At 33.6% G+C, this 18773-nt stretch overlaps 1 protein-coding gene across 1 annotated transcript in view; it reads right to left on the minus strand.

Moving 5' to 3' along the window:
- Positions 1-18773, minus strand: part of LOC115891461 (tumor necrosis factor receptor superfamily member wengen) — a 228457-nt gene that overhangs the window by 20952 nt on the left and 188732 nt on the right. The window lies entirely within an intron of this gene.

Below are 18773 nucleotides of genomic sequence, written 5' to 3' on the forward strand. Positions count from 1 at the left end.
AAGCAGTTGCAAGAAATTTATTACGAAAAATATAAAATAAAATTTAATCCGTTTTCTGATGTGGAATTTGTGACCGCCAGAGCTGCACGCGATGCTAAGCGCAAAATACTACAGAGAGATTCAGCAAAAAGAAAAGTGAGTGCTTCAGCCTTAACCAGTGACGAATACAAAAAAATTATTGAAATGTGGGATGAAAATACTCCAGATGGGTTGCAGCGTAAATTTTTTCACATAGTTTCACATGAGCTGGCATGGAGAGGAGGGGAAGGACATTCTGCTTGTATCCAATACTTCAAAGAAGAAACTGATAATTTCGGAAACCCAAAAGGTCGGATAGAATATAATCCAATTTTCTCTAAAACCACACAAGGTGGTTCTAAAAAACTGTCGGATAGTAAATGGTTGATTAGAAATTTCGAAAATCCACAAATGTGTCCGGTTCGCTTGTTTAGAAAGTTGATGGAAAAAAGGGGAAATCTTATTCAAACCGACAGACTATTCTTAACACCAAACCCATACTGGAATCAACCCAATTCGAAAGGATGGTACAAGAATAGCCCAGTTGGTAAGAACATTGTATCTTCATGGTTTAAATCAGCAGCTTCAGATATAGGAATTGACACTAAAAAAGTTAAAATAACCAATCATTCTGCAAGAGCAACAGCTGTTTCGAATTTGGCCAAGAAAGGAGTTGGTGAACAACAGCTCATTAAAATTACTGGACATAGTAATAGTCAGTCGATCAAACCTTACTTACAGTTGGACGCTGAACATCATCAACAGATGATTGAATCCATGAGGAGCATTTCATCAAGTACTAGCCAGTTCAATCATGATCAGAGCACAATGCAAAATAAAACAGAAAATACCCAGATTCAAACCACCAATTCAAGCCAGCCTACAAACATTTACAATAATTGTGTTTTTAATATTAATAAAACCTATAATTACTAAATGTGTTTCGTTATTATTTTGCTATATTAGTCGATATCATTAAAGATTTGGCATTGAAGATAATTCAACATGAAATAAATTCTAAAAAAATCATATAGATATATCCATCATATTTCGTTAAATAGAAAAATACCAGCTTTAGTTAAATAAAGGCGGCAGAACTATATTTTTTAGAACATGGCAATTTCGAAGAAATTCATATGTAGGTATATCTAACATATTTCCTTAAATAAAAAATATTACCAACCTTAGTTACATCAAATGCTAAAACTCAAATGGGTAATATTTCATATATAGACATTGTAGTTCATTCACATTATGATTGTAGATCTTATGTTTACCTTTTCAACTGTCAAAAAATTTCCACTAAAGTTTCGTGGCGCCTCGAAAAAATTTCCGGAAATTTTTTCAGTTGCCATGGTAACTAGTCAACATTAAAGCATGTTATTGGTTGAAAAGTAGAGGTGTGAAATTTTCGAAAAAAAATTTTGGATTTTTTTTAGTTTTTAGTTAAAAAACATAATTTCTTGATAATATGGCAACATCATAGATTTAGTAAGAACAGATATCACATTAGACATTTTAACCCGATCAAACAATGGGAGGTTGACTACGTACTGTAAAAACCAACTGAGATAGAGAAGGCGACATTGCCACATCTCAAATTTGCGCCTACCTACTCAGTTTGATTTGCAGAAAAGGTGACTTTAAAACCTTCACCGAATATCAATAAATCTCAATTTCTTAATAAAATTAATAGTTTATTTTTAAAGAAGCATGCGTAATAATATGTTATTAACCAGAGGATATATGCGTTACTATTAAAAGACATATTTACTGTTTAATGTGCTGAAACGTCTAGAACTATTGGCAACGTCGCTGCTAGTTTTCCAGAATGAAATGAGCCGTCCGCCCCACCGCCCCTCGCGACGGCCATTGGTTTCGTTATAGCGTACTACGTTTAGCTTGCGGTGTGTTTGAAGTCGGAATCAAGACGAAAGTGAACTTTTCAGTGTTTTTCGGTGGTTTTTGTTTTTGTTTAACGTACTTTTGAATCTGCGAATTCAGTATGGTACAACAGAGATTTACCACCGTACAAATACCTCTTCCTAGAGTTATTTGTACGGTGTGTTTACTTTTTTTTTAGAATGGAACGAACTGTAAATAATTCTTAGGCTACTAGTTTTATACATACTTATATACAGAGTGACCCAGGCTTCCAAAAAAGCTTTTTACCTATTACTACTAGCCGCTCTCGCCATGTAGCACTCGCCATAGTAGTACCTTTTGTACTCAAATGCTATTTTCTGCTTTTCGTTTGTCGGATTGAGGGTTACAGCAAAGTCGGCCTGACGATGGAGATAAATCTCCGAAACCGGTCATCGAATGGCTGTTTCCTTCAGTCTGATGAACTTAATGCAGAGAATAAGCATATATGTAGGGGTTAGGCCTTAATAAATGTTTGCTTCTTGTATTTTGTTTATTTATACAAACCGTACCAAGCCTTGAGCTCCATCTACGGTAACGTAGATGAAGCAAACGTAATATTCATTATTATGCGACAGAAATCCCATACTGTAGCACACAGATTTGATACTTTTAATGATAAATGCCTTCTATTGAGATACTAAAAGGTAATTGCCTCGTATCAGACCCATCATAATACAAGAAGAAGACCGAAAGAGTCAAATCTTGTCTTATATTTTCAAAAAAACAATTTTCTCATTTAATATTGATTTTAGGTATAGGAAGTTATTAATAATACAATATTAAACAACTATTACACAGTACTTCACAGGAAGCTATTGATTGCGAACTAACTAAATCGTTACTAATTACTAATTTTGAAGTTCTTTTTAAGATCAAAAAAGGTAAAACTAAAACCTAAACTATCATTTCAGATTAAACGGGAAGTTCTAAATAATGTTGCCTATTCTAAACAAGAAAAATCTATTTATAAGTTTTATAACATTTCTAATTAAATTTGGACGAAAAGAATATTTCTGTTTGCTGTAGGTAATTTTCTCAGGGAAAATACGAAAATAAAAATGACTTTTTAAGTCAAAAAAAGTCAAAAGGACAAGTTATTCCAAAAAAGGACTGTCCTTTTCAAAAAAGGACAGGTGGCAACTCTAGGTATTTCTGGAATGGAAATTTAATGGCAAATCTACAACTTTAGTTTGAAAATATGTTCCGGCCACCTATCTTTACCAAAATGTCTAAAATGTGCTTTACCATTGCCTCCATATTCTGAAAAAAAAATTGAAAGAAAAGTCACCAACCACAAACCTAATATAGAACTGTTTCGGAAGCCCGAGTCACCCTGTAAATCTTCAAAAGTAACTGAAAGTTTATATAGAAGTAACTGAAAGTTTAAATTGAAAATCGACGTTGGAGCGATTTTCGAAAACCACCTACAAACGTTTCAACATAGGTATATGTGGGATATTAATTATATTATTACATTAGACCTTATAACAAAACTCATCTGACGAAAAAGTGTTAATGTAGTATATTAATATGGAGTAAAAATTTTACTAATTAATTTACTTTTACTTTACTAATTAAATTTGTTCCAAAAAACGATACGTCACTGGCCATTAGAACAATCCAAATGCGCCTAGTTGCCGGGGTCGGAAATTTTAGACTTCTCTATCTCTTCTGTCCTTGTTTGACACATTGGAATGTTTGATACACTACCAACGAGTATTTATGAATGAGATGTTCGGTCTATCTTTATAATGTCTTTGGGCAACATAGATAGTAGATTAAATTTCCAAGAAAGAAAATCCAAAAAAGATCCAGTGGTTCTTTTTTGATTGAATTTGAGCAAATAAAAAATCATTATTTTTGGAAATTTTCAAAAAAAATCCTTTATGGGTATTTCGGATTACGCCACTGCACTGCAAGAAAATCTACAAAATAAAATAGTTATTTTTTGTAAACACTTCTGCGTTAAACCTAAACGGACACTGCTTTTCAGAAGTTATGTTTACAGTTATACAAATATGCCTAACAAAGAAAAATAATAATAAATAAATCATAATAATAATTTTTTAATTCAATCTAATAAAAATAAATGTATTGCTCATGCATCTGTGGATGTTAGTAATGTATGGCAATCGCTTCTTTGATTTTAAAGAACATAACATAAATAAACATACGTAACGTAAAATTTAAAAATAATTATACAGAAAGTTTGGGGCTTTTTGGTTTTACCTTATTAAGTAGTTGTTATCAGGTAGTAATTGTTAATTTTGAAGTTTAACTTGATATATAATGTCATTTTAATCATATTTTAATAGAAAGTCAACGGTTTCTTGTAGACGTATCTGTTTTAAAAAAGTAAAAAATGTTCTCGAATAGTTCAATTTACATATTTTAAATAGTTTTTTTCTTTATTCTTTGTATTTTTTTTGCTTCCGACGACGGAAAGAGATAAACTTTCCGAAACGTTAAGCATTTTTTTCTTTGTTAGGCAAATTTGTATAACTGTAAACATAACTTCTGACAAGCAGTGTCCGTTTAGGTTTAACGCAGAAGTGTTTACAAAAAATAACTATTTTATTTTGTAGATTTTCTTGCAGTGCAGTGGCGAAATTGAATTGAGTTTGAAAGCGACCAATTTACGAAAACGCTATTCAATTCGTTCTCCGCATCATTGAAAAGCCAGAACATGTACGTTGCGGTTAATGAAAATTACACAATTATAATTGAATCACGTTTATATGGTTTGCTCGGCAATTACAAAATATGGCGAAACGCAAATTTAGTAGTAGGTAGAACAGTGAGATTCGTATTATTTTTTTTTCTTTTTCTAGAAACAATAAGCTTTTCTAGTAAACTACATTTGAATACACGTCCCATACAGGGTGATTCACGACCATGGCACGTTAGACGTTTATGGAGAACAGGATTTTTTTGAAAATTTGGATTTTTTGCGTTAAGTCACCTGCTCCATCTGTCGTAAATTATTTTCAGCATTAGTGTTGCCCCTTTATACTAAAAGTGAGTTTTAGTGCAATGGAGCACCCGGTATATTATATTTTTCGAAACTACTTCCGTATCTCAAAATATTTCTATTATACTAACCTATACCCTCCTATACCAATCTCTAATAGTTTTCGAGATAAAAAATAAAACACACGTAAAATTGATAAAAACTTGATCTAGAATAAGCATTGGTTAAATCATAAATTCGGCATATTGAAATCTGAAGTTTAGTTTATAGGTTATTCGGCTGATTTAGGCAGATCGAATATACGGGGTGTCTCAGAAATAAGTGCAAGTATTTTAAGGGGTGGTAGATCTCGATAAAAGATACATGTTTCTTCTTTATCGTTTTTCAAATAAGTCCAAAATAACGGAGTTATTTTACTTTGAAAATTTCCAAAAAAATTTGCTAAAATTTTGAGAACCACTGGATCTTTTCTGGATTTTCTTTCTTGTAAATTTAATCTACTACCTACGTTATCATATTATCAAGAAATTATTTTTTTTAAATAAAAACTAAAAAAAAATTCAAAATATTTTTCAAAAAATTCTGAATTTTCAAAATTTTTTTTTCGCGAAAAAAAACCTATAGGCGTGTTTTTGGGGTTGAACTATACTACCATTTAAAATACTTGCACTTATTTCTGGGACACCCTGTATATACAGGGTGTCCTAAATGTGAGTCTTAAATAAGTGCAAATATTTTCAGGGCCGGTAGATCTTGATAAAAGAAATATATTTTCTCTTTATCGTTTTTCAAATAAGTCCAAAATAACCGAGTTATTTAAGTTAAAGTAAATTAAAAAAATATATATTTATTTAAAAAAAATTAAAGAACCTGATTTTTTTCTGTATTTATATCATTTTTAATGTCGTAACCATGGTAACATCAGAGATTAAGAAATTATACAGTGGAAATCTTTGCGATGAACAGGTAGTTCTAAAAAGCTTTCTAAAATATACAGGAAAATTTAAAAGAAAATGCACGATTCTCAACATCTTTTTTAGCGAAAAAAAAAGTCATAAACGTGTTCTGGGGTGGAAATATACCACCTCTAGAAATATTTACACTTATTTAAGACTCACCCTGTATAACTGGCTATATTGCCAAAATTCTAAGTCTTGTCAAAGTTCTTTAATTCCGACAGTGACTTACTGATCACCAAAATTCTAAAGGTACTTCTACTCGTAGTGTATGCTTCTAGTAAGTCTCACACATGTCAAATTTGAATTTTGGTTAGCCCATAAAAGAAGAAAAAAATTAAACATCTCGAAATTTCATTATTCATTAAATGGATGAATTTTATTCTAAATAATTTAAATTCTTCTTTTTATACATCACTCGAAAGAATACAAAACAGAATATGTGTGATTTTTTTTGTTGATAAACAGATGCCAAGTTTCGTGATTTATGCAATGCGAATTTGGAAGGACATACATACATACATAAACATGTTGTGTACACATAAATTTTTGCTATTACGTGTATGCGTTATACCTGACTTAAATGTAAATTTTCATTTTGGATGAACTGTTATCTTCGAAGAATGAAATGTTCTTAAAAAATAAATCCGTGATCATTAAACTGATTATATTAATGTTCTCTCTCTGAAATAAACTAAAGTTGTTTTATAAATCCAGTGAAATATTATTATTTAAGTAATTTATATATCAATCGGTTTTAAAACGTTCTTCGGCGTCTTCCGATGCCCAGTTGCCATTGCTCGCCAGTCGCCAGAGGTCGTCATGGAGTTCTCTCGTTCTTTTAGCTCCTGGTCTATTCTTTCTTTCCAGCTCTTTTTTTTCATAACAAGGGGTCGTCCTCCCCCGGAAATACTGGGACTTGTGAGGCCTATTGTGTTTGTCCACTTTCTATATCTGCACCCATTCTCCTATCCCTGTGCCCTGGACTAACTTATGCAGGTCCTTGATAGGATTGGACCATAGCTCCTCCGGTTCTAGCCTAGCTTTCACAAATACAAAGTGTCGCTTGCGATCCAGAACCTCGGAATGACATATTATGTTCTCCGCTGTTTCACGATCTTTATCGCAAAGACTTCCTTGACACAGGTTGAGCTTGTTCAAGTAACACTTGATAGCGATGTGTCCTCTCAAGAGGCCTGTTGTAATCCGCACTTTATTCCTGCTAAGCATTAGCAGTTCTTTTCCGGTTTTAGAGCTAGGTCCTTTGATAAAAGCCTTGCTGTGCCTGTGCCCCTGTCTATGTCTCCAGTGGACATTCTGCTTTTCCCTGATCCAGAGTTTTAGTGCTACGGGCCATACATTTGGGTATTCCCAGTACTGGCTCTGGACCAAGATAGGATGCCGATGATCCTTGCCTAGCTAGCTCATTGGCTTTTTCGTTGCCTTGGATGCCGCTGTGGCCCGGCACCCAGGATAATTTAATTCTGTTCCTTTGTGCCAGAGCTCCCAGTTCACCTAGGCATTCCCAGACGAGTCTCGACGATACCTTTGGGCTCATAAGCGCCCCAAGTGCCGCCTGACTGTCTGAGCATATATTGATGACCTTACCTGAATAAGATCTACTATTGTTTTCTCTCGTACATTGTAGAATGGCGAAGATTTCTGTCTGGAATACGGTTGAGTGTTTACCCAAGGAAAACGATAAGCTTACCCTTGATCTTTCCCCAAATACTCCAGGTCCTGTTCCTTCAGCGGTCTGTATATCAGGTTAGTGAAGGAATGTTCTCATTCATTTCTCTTCAATCTGTCCACATTCCTCGAGCCATTTTGTTCACTTTCCAGTTTCGAGCTCATGCGTAATCTACCCCTGAGTATCTGTTTTGGAAGCCTCTCTTCTGACATTCTTTGTGAAATTTTGGCTCCCACGTTTACTTCCAATTTAAAAAAAGATAAAATTACTAAATTACTTAAATTTTTTAAGTAATTCCCCATTTAAAAAAATTGATTATGTACGGGTTTTCTCCAAACCCGATTTAGGCTGAGAACATAGTGGAGCGACGAGAAGAGCGGCGAGCAAGCAGCGCGACGTCGCGCGTCGCGTCCAAAACAAACCTGTGGAGACAAGTACGCTTGAACATAGTAAAGCGATCTGCTCGAGCGGTTAGATCGAGCGGCGAGATCGATTCAAATTATTTTGTTTTCGTCGCTTTGTCGAGGTCGGTCAAGTTTGCCCCTCGTACTAGAGGAAATTCAAATAGAGATATACCACTATTTTGCACACCATAAATGATATTTTGCACACTTACCTAAGAGAAACTAGAGCCGTTTTTTAAACGGGGGGCAAACTTGACCGTTCCCCCCCATTTGTTACGAAATTGATTTATTTCTATGTACATCGATTCGGCTAATTTTGCACAAATTTCACACCTATTTTTAAATTTTGCACAACCTCCTGACGAAAGTTATAAGGGGTTGAAAATTTGAAATTTCCCCCCCATCTGTGACTAAATTTAATTTTGTTTATATCAAACGAATGGGCTAATTTTGCACAATTTTGCACACCTGTTTTTGAATTTTGCACATTCTCCTGACTAAAGTTATGCGGGTTTGAAAATTTGCAATTTCCCCCCCATCTGCTACGATATTGAATTTCGTTTATATCAAACGAATCGGCTAATTTTGCACAATTTTGCACACCTATTTTAGAATTTTGCACACCTTCCTGACGAAAGTTATGAGGATTTGAAAATTTGCAATTTCCCCCCCATCTGCTAAGAAATTGAATTTTATTTATATCGAACGCATCGGCTAATTTTGCACAATTTTGCACACCTATTTTAGAATTTTGCACACCTTTCTGACGAAAGTTATGAGGTTTTGAAAGTTTGCAATTTCCCCCCCAATCTGCTACGAAATTGACTTTTGTTTATATCAAACGAATCGGCTAATTTTGCACAATTTTGCACAGCTACTTTGGAATTTTGCACACTCTCCTGACAAAAGTTATAAGGATTTAAATATTTGAAATTTGTCCCATTGTGTGTGAATTGTCTCATTTAAAAAACATAAGTATGAGTCATATTTGAAAATGACAGATCTCAGCGACGCGACTTGGAAAACTGTACGGAACCCAGACTTCACCTTTTCGATAAGTTATAGGATACTAACCGAGATATGAGGGTTGTCGAAAAATGCAAAATTTTCAAATTTGCCAGGTATTTCAGGAAGTAAGAGGCTAGGACAAATCTGTGTGTAGAATTTTTAGTTTCATAAATGTTCTTCTATGCAAGCTATAAATTATCGAAAAGGTGAAATCTAAGTTCCGTGCAGCTTTTCACGTCGCTGAGATCTATCATTTTCGAAATATAACTCATACTTATGTATTTTTAAGTGGGACATTTCACACACAATGGGACAAATTTCAAATATTCAAACTCTTATAACTTTTGTCATGAGAGTGTGCAAAATTCGAAAATAGCTGTACAAAATTGTGCAAAACTAGTCGATTCGTTTGATATACACAAAATTCATGACAGATGAGGGGGAAATTGCAAATTTTCAAACCTTCATAACTTTAATCAGGATGGTGTGCAAAATTCAAAAACAGGTGTGCAAAATTGTGCAAAATTAGCCGATTCGTCTGATATACACAAAATTCAATTTCGTGACAGATGGGGGGGTAATTGCAAATTTTCAAACCTTCATAACTTTAATCAGAATGGTGTGCAAAATTCAAAAACAGGTGTGCAAAATTGTGCAAAATTAGCCGATTCGTTTGATATAAACTAAATTCAATTTAGTCACAGATGGGGGGGAAATTTCAAATTTTCAACCGCTTATAACTTTCGTCAGAAGGGTGTGCAAAATTCAAAAACAGGTGTGCAAAATTGTGCAAAATTAGCCGAATCGAGGTACATAGAAATAAATCAATTTCTTAACAAATGGGGGGGAACGGTCAAGTTTGCCCCCCGTTTAAAAACGGCCCTGGTTTCTCTTAGGTAAGTGTGCAAAATATCATTTATGATGTGCAAAATGTGTGCAAAATAGTGGTATATTTATTTTTGAACTTCCTCTAATACGGGGGACAAACTTGACTGACCTGCTTTGTCGCGCTGTAGAAAACGATGGATTTCCAAAAATTAATAGATTTAGTGTTTGTAAGAGAGTTTTGATTGGACAAAAAGATAGTAATCACCATAACCGGTATATTTTAGATAAGTTATCTCTCCGGGTTTTGCAAATTTCATGTTCACTACATCTTTTCGTTTGTTGGTTTCGAATAAAACAAATGTTTGCGACATTACTGTCCAGAATTTTAGCTGCTGTTAACATTTTAAATAATAAATGAAACTAATAAAATTGCAAGTACCTCGCTATTCCTCGCCGCTCTACTATGTTTTAGCACCTCGAGGCTCGATCGACGCGATATCGCGCTGCTTGCTCGCCGCTCTCCTCGTCACCACACTATGTTTTTAGCCTTATCAAGTCAAAAACGCACAACTATTTCTATGTGACATTTTTTTTCATTTTTTAAACCCTGCACATGCTTTCCCCACCAGTAAAAGAGGTCCAGTGGGTCCCCACGACCGCGACGCGACCCTCGTGTAAATCCCTTTTAGGATCTTCAGCTCATGTACTATACGTATTTGTGCACGTTTGTTGGTTATTTTTCTACTGATACAAATAGCTCTTTTTCTATTTTTCTGCGATTTTCTATAGTTCGTAATATTGTTATGACGATTTTGATTGATGTAACTTTATTACGAATAGCATAATTTTTTTCCATAAAATTATCACCTATACTTTTCCGAAATAAAAAGTTTTTAAACGTGAAATAGATGCATGCAGCTAGTTTTAAAGAGATGAAAGGAACGAAGCAGATGAAAGGTTACGCTTAAAAGCTTCCATTAATTCCCATTTGTCAACTTTTTAAGTAGTTCATAGAGAAGATATAAATATTTTGAATATATACAGTCTTTTAGTTCATTCAGTACGTTTGAGGATCTGCCAGTGAGCTTTAATTAAATGATTGAAAATAATACTTAACATCACTTAAATCTTTTGATGGCCGTAATAATTGATATAAAGTTTATTCAGATCCAGATTTTATTTAATATTGACGCCGACTCGGCTAACTTCGTACCACCTAATAATAGTGAAGAGAAATTAAGTATTTTGGCCAATCTTCTATTACGGAATTGCTGATAATTTCTATTCTATAATGTCTTAATGGTGTGTTCAGACCTGACGAGCCGAGCGCGAGACGAGAGCAAGACAAGATCGAGACAAGAGCGGGACGAGAGCGAGACATTTTCTATTAATTTTTTGACTAGGTACCTAAAAAAGTTAAATATAAAAGTTATAGGATTTTTGAATGTCTATTGGCGAGTAATAAATTTAAGTATACAGGGTCTACTTTATACAGGGTATTATTTTTTAACTAGAAGTTGTATCTATCACTTGTAATTATCAAAAACTATTTAAAATAAAAAAATAAAGCTTTTTTTCTTTAATTTTATACTATTTGTTATATAACAAAGTACGTATAATAATAAATAACTGTACGTTCCTTATAATGAACGGCAATAAAATTAATTAATGACTGACTGCACAAGATTAATTATTTCTATCGATATGCCGATGCCGTATTAAGAGTAGGAGTGAGGAGACGAACACAAAGAACCGGTGCCAATTAAAACTACCGGATATTACAATAACAGACTGACTTCTTCGCTCAATGCTCCAGCTTGTTACTTTCCAATAAATTTAAAGTAGTTATAAACTTCAAAGAAGTGCGCAAATGACGCCAGCCTGTCAGCAATTACAGTTCACCAACTTACAGTAACCTTAATTTCATATAGGTAGATTGTGTCTCGTAATAACTTGTACAGGGTGTGCCAACAATAGAGTAAAATCCATTATCTCATTTGTTTCGAGGTTTACAAAGAAATATTAAATACAAAAGTAATAGGGAAGGTTAAGACACAAACTATTTAAAATAGGTATATGACATACTTAATAAAAGTTAAAGAGTCTTGTAAAATCTATAAGAAAAATGTGTGCCATTTAAAAAAATTGAGATTTATTAATTTTAAGTAGTTGAAATTCATAAATATAGTTTGAACACCCTGTAGCATCTAGCTAAAATATCTTTACACATATATTTTTAATACATCTCTATAAAACTCTCCTACCAAATTTTAGTAAGTAAGATACTACCTTTAGTTCCTACCTAAATTTTAGCCTTAAGATACTTCAGAAATAATGAAATCACTGGCAATTTTTTACCATACTGAAATCTAACATGTGTTTAAACAAATTGACACATTACAAAAACTATTAATTTTAATTACGTAACATTACATTCAAGAAAGTTACAGATGCAATGAATAAAATAAAACATAGGGTGTCGCATTTAAAAAACATGTTATGTTTTCTTAACACCAAAAGTGTGGCGGATACAACATATTACGTTATTACATTGGGATTGTCCTGATCGGTTAAAAGATGCCCAAATCGTATTTTTAATAATATCTCAATTTTTTCAAATGAAACGAGGGTGGCTCATTAGCATATTTGGAAAACCCATTTTTTACCAGTAATTTGGTACCACACACTTGGTATTTCGAGTCAAATTGTCATTATGAATCGCATGTTGCAATTTCAAATAAACCATATTCGGAAATGTCAAAAGTCGACATATGATATGTCATTCTTTTTGGAGTATCATTTTCAATTGAATAATGTAACAAAATACCGAGAGTGCCATTTAAAAATCAAAAGTTGAATACGTCAATAAATCCAAATTTATGTCATATATTAATATACCAGATCTCGTTTTTTTATCTGAAAAAATAAAAAAGTTATAGAGGTGAGCCACTTTTGAGACATACCCGGTATACCGACGATAAATTCGAACAGCTATTTATAGAGAACGAAAATAAGTCTAACAATAATACAATTAAACTGTTCCGTAATTTCTGTGTTATTTTTAATGCCTTCTATTGTTTTCGTAAATAACTTTTAATAAGACGCAAATAGCTTGTTCAAATCGTTGTCAGTTATTATGTGAAGCATGCACATCGCCTAAATGATATGGAAAACGGCTAATTTCAATATCGATATAATTTATAGCGTTCTTTGAATATTTACAAACTACGTCATAATTATTAATTATGATGACTGCAATAATCAAATTTCTCCGAACCATTTCGAGAACACATTTTAAGGAAAAGTCGATGGCAATTCATTAATAAAACATCCTGTATAAATTCTAAATCAACAGTAGAAAACATAGTTACAGAAACTATATTTAATTTTTTTACCTTTCATCCCTAAAGGCCCCCACAAACGCTGAGTTTTTTCGCACAGACCGCCTCATAGTAGATCGAGTATGGACATTTGCCTTTGTTTTAGAACTATTAGTCTGACTTAGATAATTTTAGTGTCAGTCCCAAATTTGATTTTTCTAAGAACTCAAGATGGCGGCTTATATATTTATAATACTAAATACAGTATTTCCACAAGTATTTCCTAATTGCATGGATGATTTCTACCAACTAAACCAACTTACTTGTGAGATATTTCTTATACTATTAACTTTGGCTAGGGATCGGCAAGACAAGAAATCTTGTCTTGACAAGCAATTTCTTGTCTTGTCTTAAAATATTTTCAAGAATTAAAAAAACATCTTGTCTTGACGATTTCTTGAGAGTTGATTTCTTGTCTTGATTCAAGAAATCTTGAAATATCTTGATATCTTGACAAAAGGGGAACCCCCGTTTAAAATTCGTTTATTAAAGGGGAACCCCCTGTTTAAAAGTCGCGGTGAGATTGGTTAATGTGATGTTTATGCTTTATGCGTAAAATCGAGGGTCAGGCATCTAATTTTCAAAAAATTCAAAAACTTTGGACTCATTATACTACTGTAGCCAAAATCATCAGATTTACATAATTTTGTTAATTATTATTATTATTATCTAACATTAAAATGAGTGATTGTGATGGTTCGTTGAGCAGCAAATCTGTGCCATGCGTAATTGAATCTGGTTCAGAATACCTACCACCTCAGACACCTGGACGTAGAAGTTTAATTAGTGACTTTGACAGTATAGTGACGGTGATAATATTACTACAGATAAAAACAGTCAAAACAACAATGATAGAGACTACTCTACTTCAGTGGCGCACATTAACATGTATTATTTTTTTTTATTTTAAAAGTTTTACGTTAATTCAAAAAGTCTGTATGCCACTGAAGTAGACCCTCTTTGCAAAGTTTTTTTTATTCTAATATCGTAGGCCATAACATATCCAAAAAATTATAAAAAAAAAACATTTAAAAATTAAAAAATTATTAGACATTAAAAAAGGTTCCAATTTAATTTGGCCCACAGTATGCCAACTTTGGACATCTGACTTTGGACGTACTTACGTTAACTTTGGACATCCGACAAAGTGCCGCTTCATACAAATATTCTTTGCTTAATAATTGTTTTATCCATCAATTAATGGATATTCATATAATATACAAATACCTAAGTAAATGAGTATTTCTTTTTTATTTTATATCTTCAAGAAATTCCAAGATTTTTCTTGATTTCTTTGTCAAGAAATCTTGATCTTGAGAAGTAATTTCTTGTCTTGTCTTGAAAACCAAAAATCATTTCTTGTCTTGAAATCAAGACACGATCAAGGCAAGATCAAGAAGTTGTCAAGAAAATGACGACCCCTAACTTTGGCCACTAACTAACAAGATTTCTTTCGTCATATTTAATTTTTAGTAGAAAAATTGCCTAATTAGGCAATATACCTACATTAGCAAGCAGTTAAAAAATATACACGGTTGTTCACACTATGCGACACGGAGTATTTTAGCCAAATGATTAGATTTGTGGAAATTATGAGTGATAGAATTGTTGAAGGGTTATGATTGTTGAACATGATAGCTTCATATCTGTCAGAAAGAGAAATCATTATAGAGGCTGAAGGTGTGACTACTACTCAGACCATAAACAGCGGTGTGCCCCAAGGGTCTGTACTGGGACCTACTCTGTGGAATTTAATATACGATGGTCTGCTGAAAACAGATATGCCAGATGATGTCAAACTGATCGGGTTTGCTGATGATATTGCCGTCTTTGTAACGGCAGAACAAGAACAGATACTGATGGACAAAGCAAACACCGCTCTAATAAGGGTGTCCAACTGGATGCAGACAAATGGCTTAACATTGGCTCCTGAGAAGACAGAAGCAATACTCCTCACCAGGAAAAGGAAGATGACGCCAGTCGAATTCAAAATTCAGGGAGTTATTGTACGACCCAAAAATTCCATCAAGTACCTCGGTATTTGGCTAGATACAAAACTCACTTTTGCAGAGCATACTAGTAGAACTTTGGAAAAGGCTGGAAAAACTTTAAACGCGTTAAACGGCATAATGCCGAATATCGGGGGTCCCAGAGCCTCAAAGAGAAGAATACTGGCATCGGTCATACATTCACAGATGCTCTACAGTGCACCAATCTGGCACACAGTCACCGAAAACAGAAAGCTTACGTAAAAGTTCGCTTCAATGCAAAGGCAAGTAAATCTACGCATTTGTAGTGCTTACAGGACAGTATCGGAACTAGCGGCCGGAGTATTGGCGGGCATCCCGCCGGTTGACCTAAAAATCAAAGAGAGAGCCAAGAGATACGCAGGACAAGGAAGTCTAGAGTTAGAGAATGAGGTTATGAGGCAGTGACAAATCAGATGGGAGAATGGAGTAAAAGGAGAGCAGTTGAGGAAACTAATCCCGGACCTGAGAAGATGGACAGAGAGGACCCATGGAGAACCGGACTACTTTCTTACGCAGGCACTCACCGGTCACGGATGTTTCAATGCCTACTTATTCAAGTTTCGCAAGAGAGAATCTGATAAGTGCAAATACTGGAATCAGCCTGACGATCGAGACCATACAATGTTTGAGTGTCCGAGATGGGAAGATTATCGATTAGCTTTTATGAATAAAACCGGCAAAACTTTCAACGCCCGAAGCATGATGGATGAGTTAATGGAGTCACCTGAGGGCTGGAGCCGAGCATATAGTGTGGTTAAAAATATCTTGGAAGAGAAGATTAGGGACGAGTGATTACTAGACAACCCTTTTATGAAGTAATGCGAGAGCAGTTCCGTAATAAGAGGTGTAGGAAACGGAGGAGGGGGAGTGTTTAGTCGGTAGGCGAACTCCATGAAATTCGAATCCGACACACGCCGACCACCAGAACACCAGGTAGGTTGGTAAGGTCTTTAGAAGATATTTTACCCCTCTCAAAAAAAAAGGATTGTTGAAGGGACTACTACTAAGTTATAACTCATCACACAGTTTCAGAGCTTTGACAAAAGCCAGTATCTGAGATGATTTTACAGAGGTTAGTTCTTCATCTCCGATATCAGTCGTACCAGAGTTTATGGCACGAATGGTTGTCGTCTCAGAACACTCAGTAATGATATGCTCTGGTGTTTCCCCATACTGAGGTGTTCATTAAGGAGAGTAAATGTCCTGTTAAAAAACCTTGTGACAACCAGAAGATTGTTCTTATTTAAATCAAGGAAAATCCTTGATTTTTCTCGGTCGTAAGTCCTGAGAAATTTCTTCGAGTGTCTTAGACCGTTGGAGGATTCCCATTCCAGGTTAGAGATGGAGTCTTCCAGCTTTTTGAGTCTCACGCTTTAAGTTCTTCCACTGAATTATTATTAGTTATTTAATAGTGATCGTGTTTGGTACGAAAGTAGTATACTAATAGTAACATGTAATAATGAAAGTAATACTAATAGAACTGTGTTTCGGACAAAACTAAAACTGTTGAATGTTGAAGCGATACAAAGCCAATATAACAAAGAAAAAAGTAAGTTTTACACAATCTCATAAAAAAGCCAATCTAAATAGTTTTATAGTTCCAAAGCAATTTTACAGATTTTCCATGGTTGGTATTTTTTCTAAATTTAGCGCCCGGTGAAGCGTTCAATCGTAAAGTGTTTTTAATCGCAATTGTCGATTTCAGATGATGTTTGGCGAAATAAAAGGTCTATTTTTACTTTGAGCTCGGTCTAGTGTATTGCAAATCTAATTCTAGTAATTCCTGTAATTTTTGGTTCAAGGACGATAAAATAAACAAGATCTAAGAAAATATTTATTTGTCGCAAACTTAGAAATAGAAAATAGATTACATATTGTGTTTAAAGTTAAAAAGCATGATTAAATGCAAAAAATTCTAAATGCAAGGAAAAAATGTTTATGATATTGTAGAGAAATAAATACAAAATTTAATTGAAATTAGAATTAATTCTGATGTAAAAGTTGTACAGTACGTCCATAGATAAATGAAACAAGTTTAGATTGGAAAGTGCCCATAAGGACAATGTAAACACTATTTGGCGCTATTCTTGCAATGGTCGCGACCCAAAGCTTTTGATAATTTCGGATCGGTTCGGCTTTTTCCGGAATTATGTCGCCAAATATTATTTATTCAAATTTATTATTATTTTCTTTTAATTTTATAAATAAAATACAGGGTATTGCATACAAGAAACTTTATTTTATATAAGGACATGTATGTGAAATTCCTATGAAACATTGGAGTAAAATTTAAATCGAACTCACAAGATAGCAATAATTACTTTGAAAATGGACGCTTTAAATATTTTGGGGTATTTTTTTTCAATGAGGCCGGTTTAAATTTTGAAATGATTTTATAATTTTTGAAGATTCTGACTTTGACAAGAGGAAATTATTCCTGTTATTATTTGGCGGTTGTTCTTAGCAACCGCTATAACAGCGCCAGATCGCGTACAATGGTCGCTACCCAATATAATTATCAAAACAATCAATCTAAATTTATTTCCTTTATCTATGAGTACGTCTATCCGTTCTGTAGCTACGGGTCATAAGGGGAGAAACGAACATGACATTTTTTGGCTAAAATTTTAATCAATGATAAATGTTTTGCTTCATGAATATTTATTTACAAAATACAATTGAACCTAGCTGCAAATAGAGCACTTAATAGCCCTAAAATTCAATATTTTTATCAGTTGAAATATCGGCACTGTCAATTATTCTGGTAAATCACCAGAGAATTCCGTTAGCGTCATAATTAAAACTGGCATCCTTTAAACAATTTGAATATTTTGAAATATAGTCTGACAGTTTCAATAATTTTCGAATAGATATAGTTAACTATTACCAAAATAACTTCCTTAGTGACGTTTTAGACAATCCAAATAAAATTTGCTTCAGGCACTCTTGGGATTGCAAGGAAAATTCGACAGTTTTAAATTCTATTTTAAAATCTAAACAACTTTTGTATATAACTTTTTATACTTCAATCTATCACACGGAAATATCTCTTTATGTAAAAAATAGAACATAGAACATTTTATGTTTGTACTATAGTATTATGTAAGTTAAGTTTTTTTGTACTTTTAAGTTTTTATTTATGAAATAGTATAAGGGTGCTACAAATTCAAGGTACGAGCATTGGTAACTCGGTAACCGTAATAGATACGAACATGGTTAAATAGGGGCAAAGTTGCCGTTTGGGATGTTCACACAAGATGCTATCAAAAAAGTTTTAAAAATTTCAAGGATTGCTGAGTTTTTTGCAAAAAACGGATATTTTTGAAAATCAATTTTATTTTTTCCTGTCGATACTTTTTAGAAAATCAAAAAACTAATTGCACATTCTCATAGCCACTTTATTAGGGCTATCTGATAGTATTTTTAGATTTTCAAATCAGCTGATAATTTGTGAGATACATAGGTCAACTTAATTTTTTTAAATACGGACCTGCATTTTTTATTTCAGATTTTGAAAGAACTCGCTCTCCTGAGTACAATGATATGCCACACTTAATATTTT

The sequence above is a fragment of the Sitophilus oryzae genome, unplaced genomic scaffold, assembly GCF_002938485.1.
Source record: "Sitophilus oryzae breed Bouriz unplaced genomic scaffold, Soryzae_2.0 scaffold_1181_pilon_pilon, whole genome shotgun sequence".
Lineage (NCBI taxonomy): Eukaryota > Metazoa > Arthropoda > Insecta > Coleoptera > Curculionidae > Sitophilus > Sitophilus oryzae.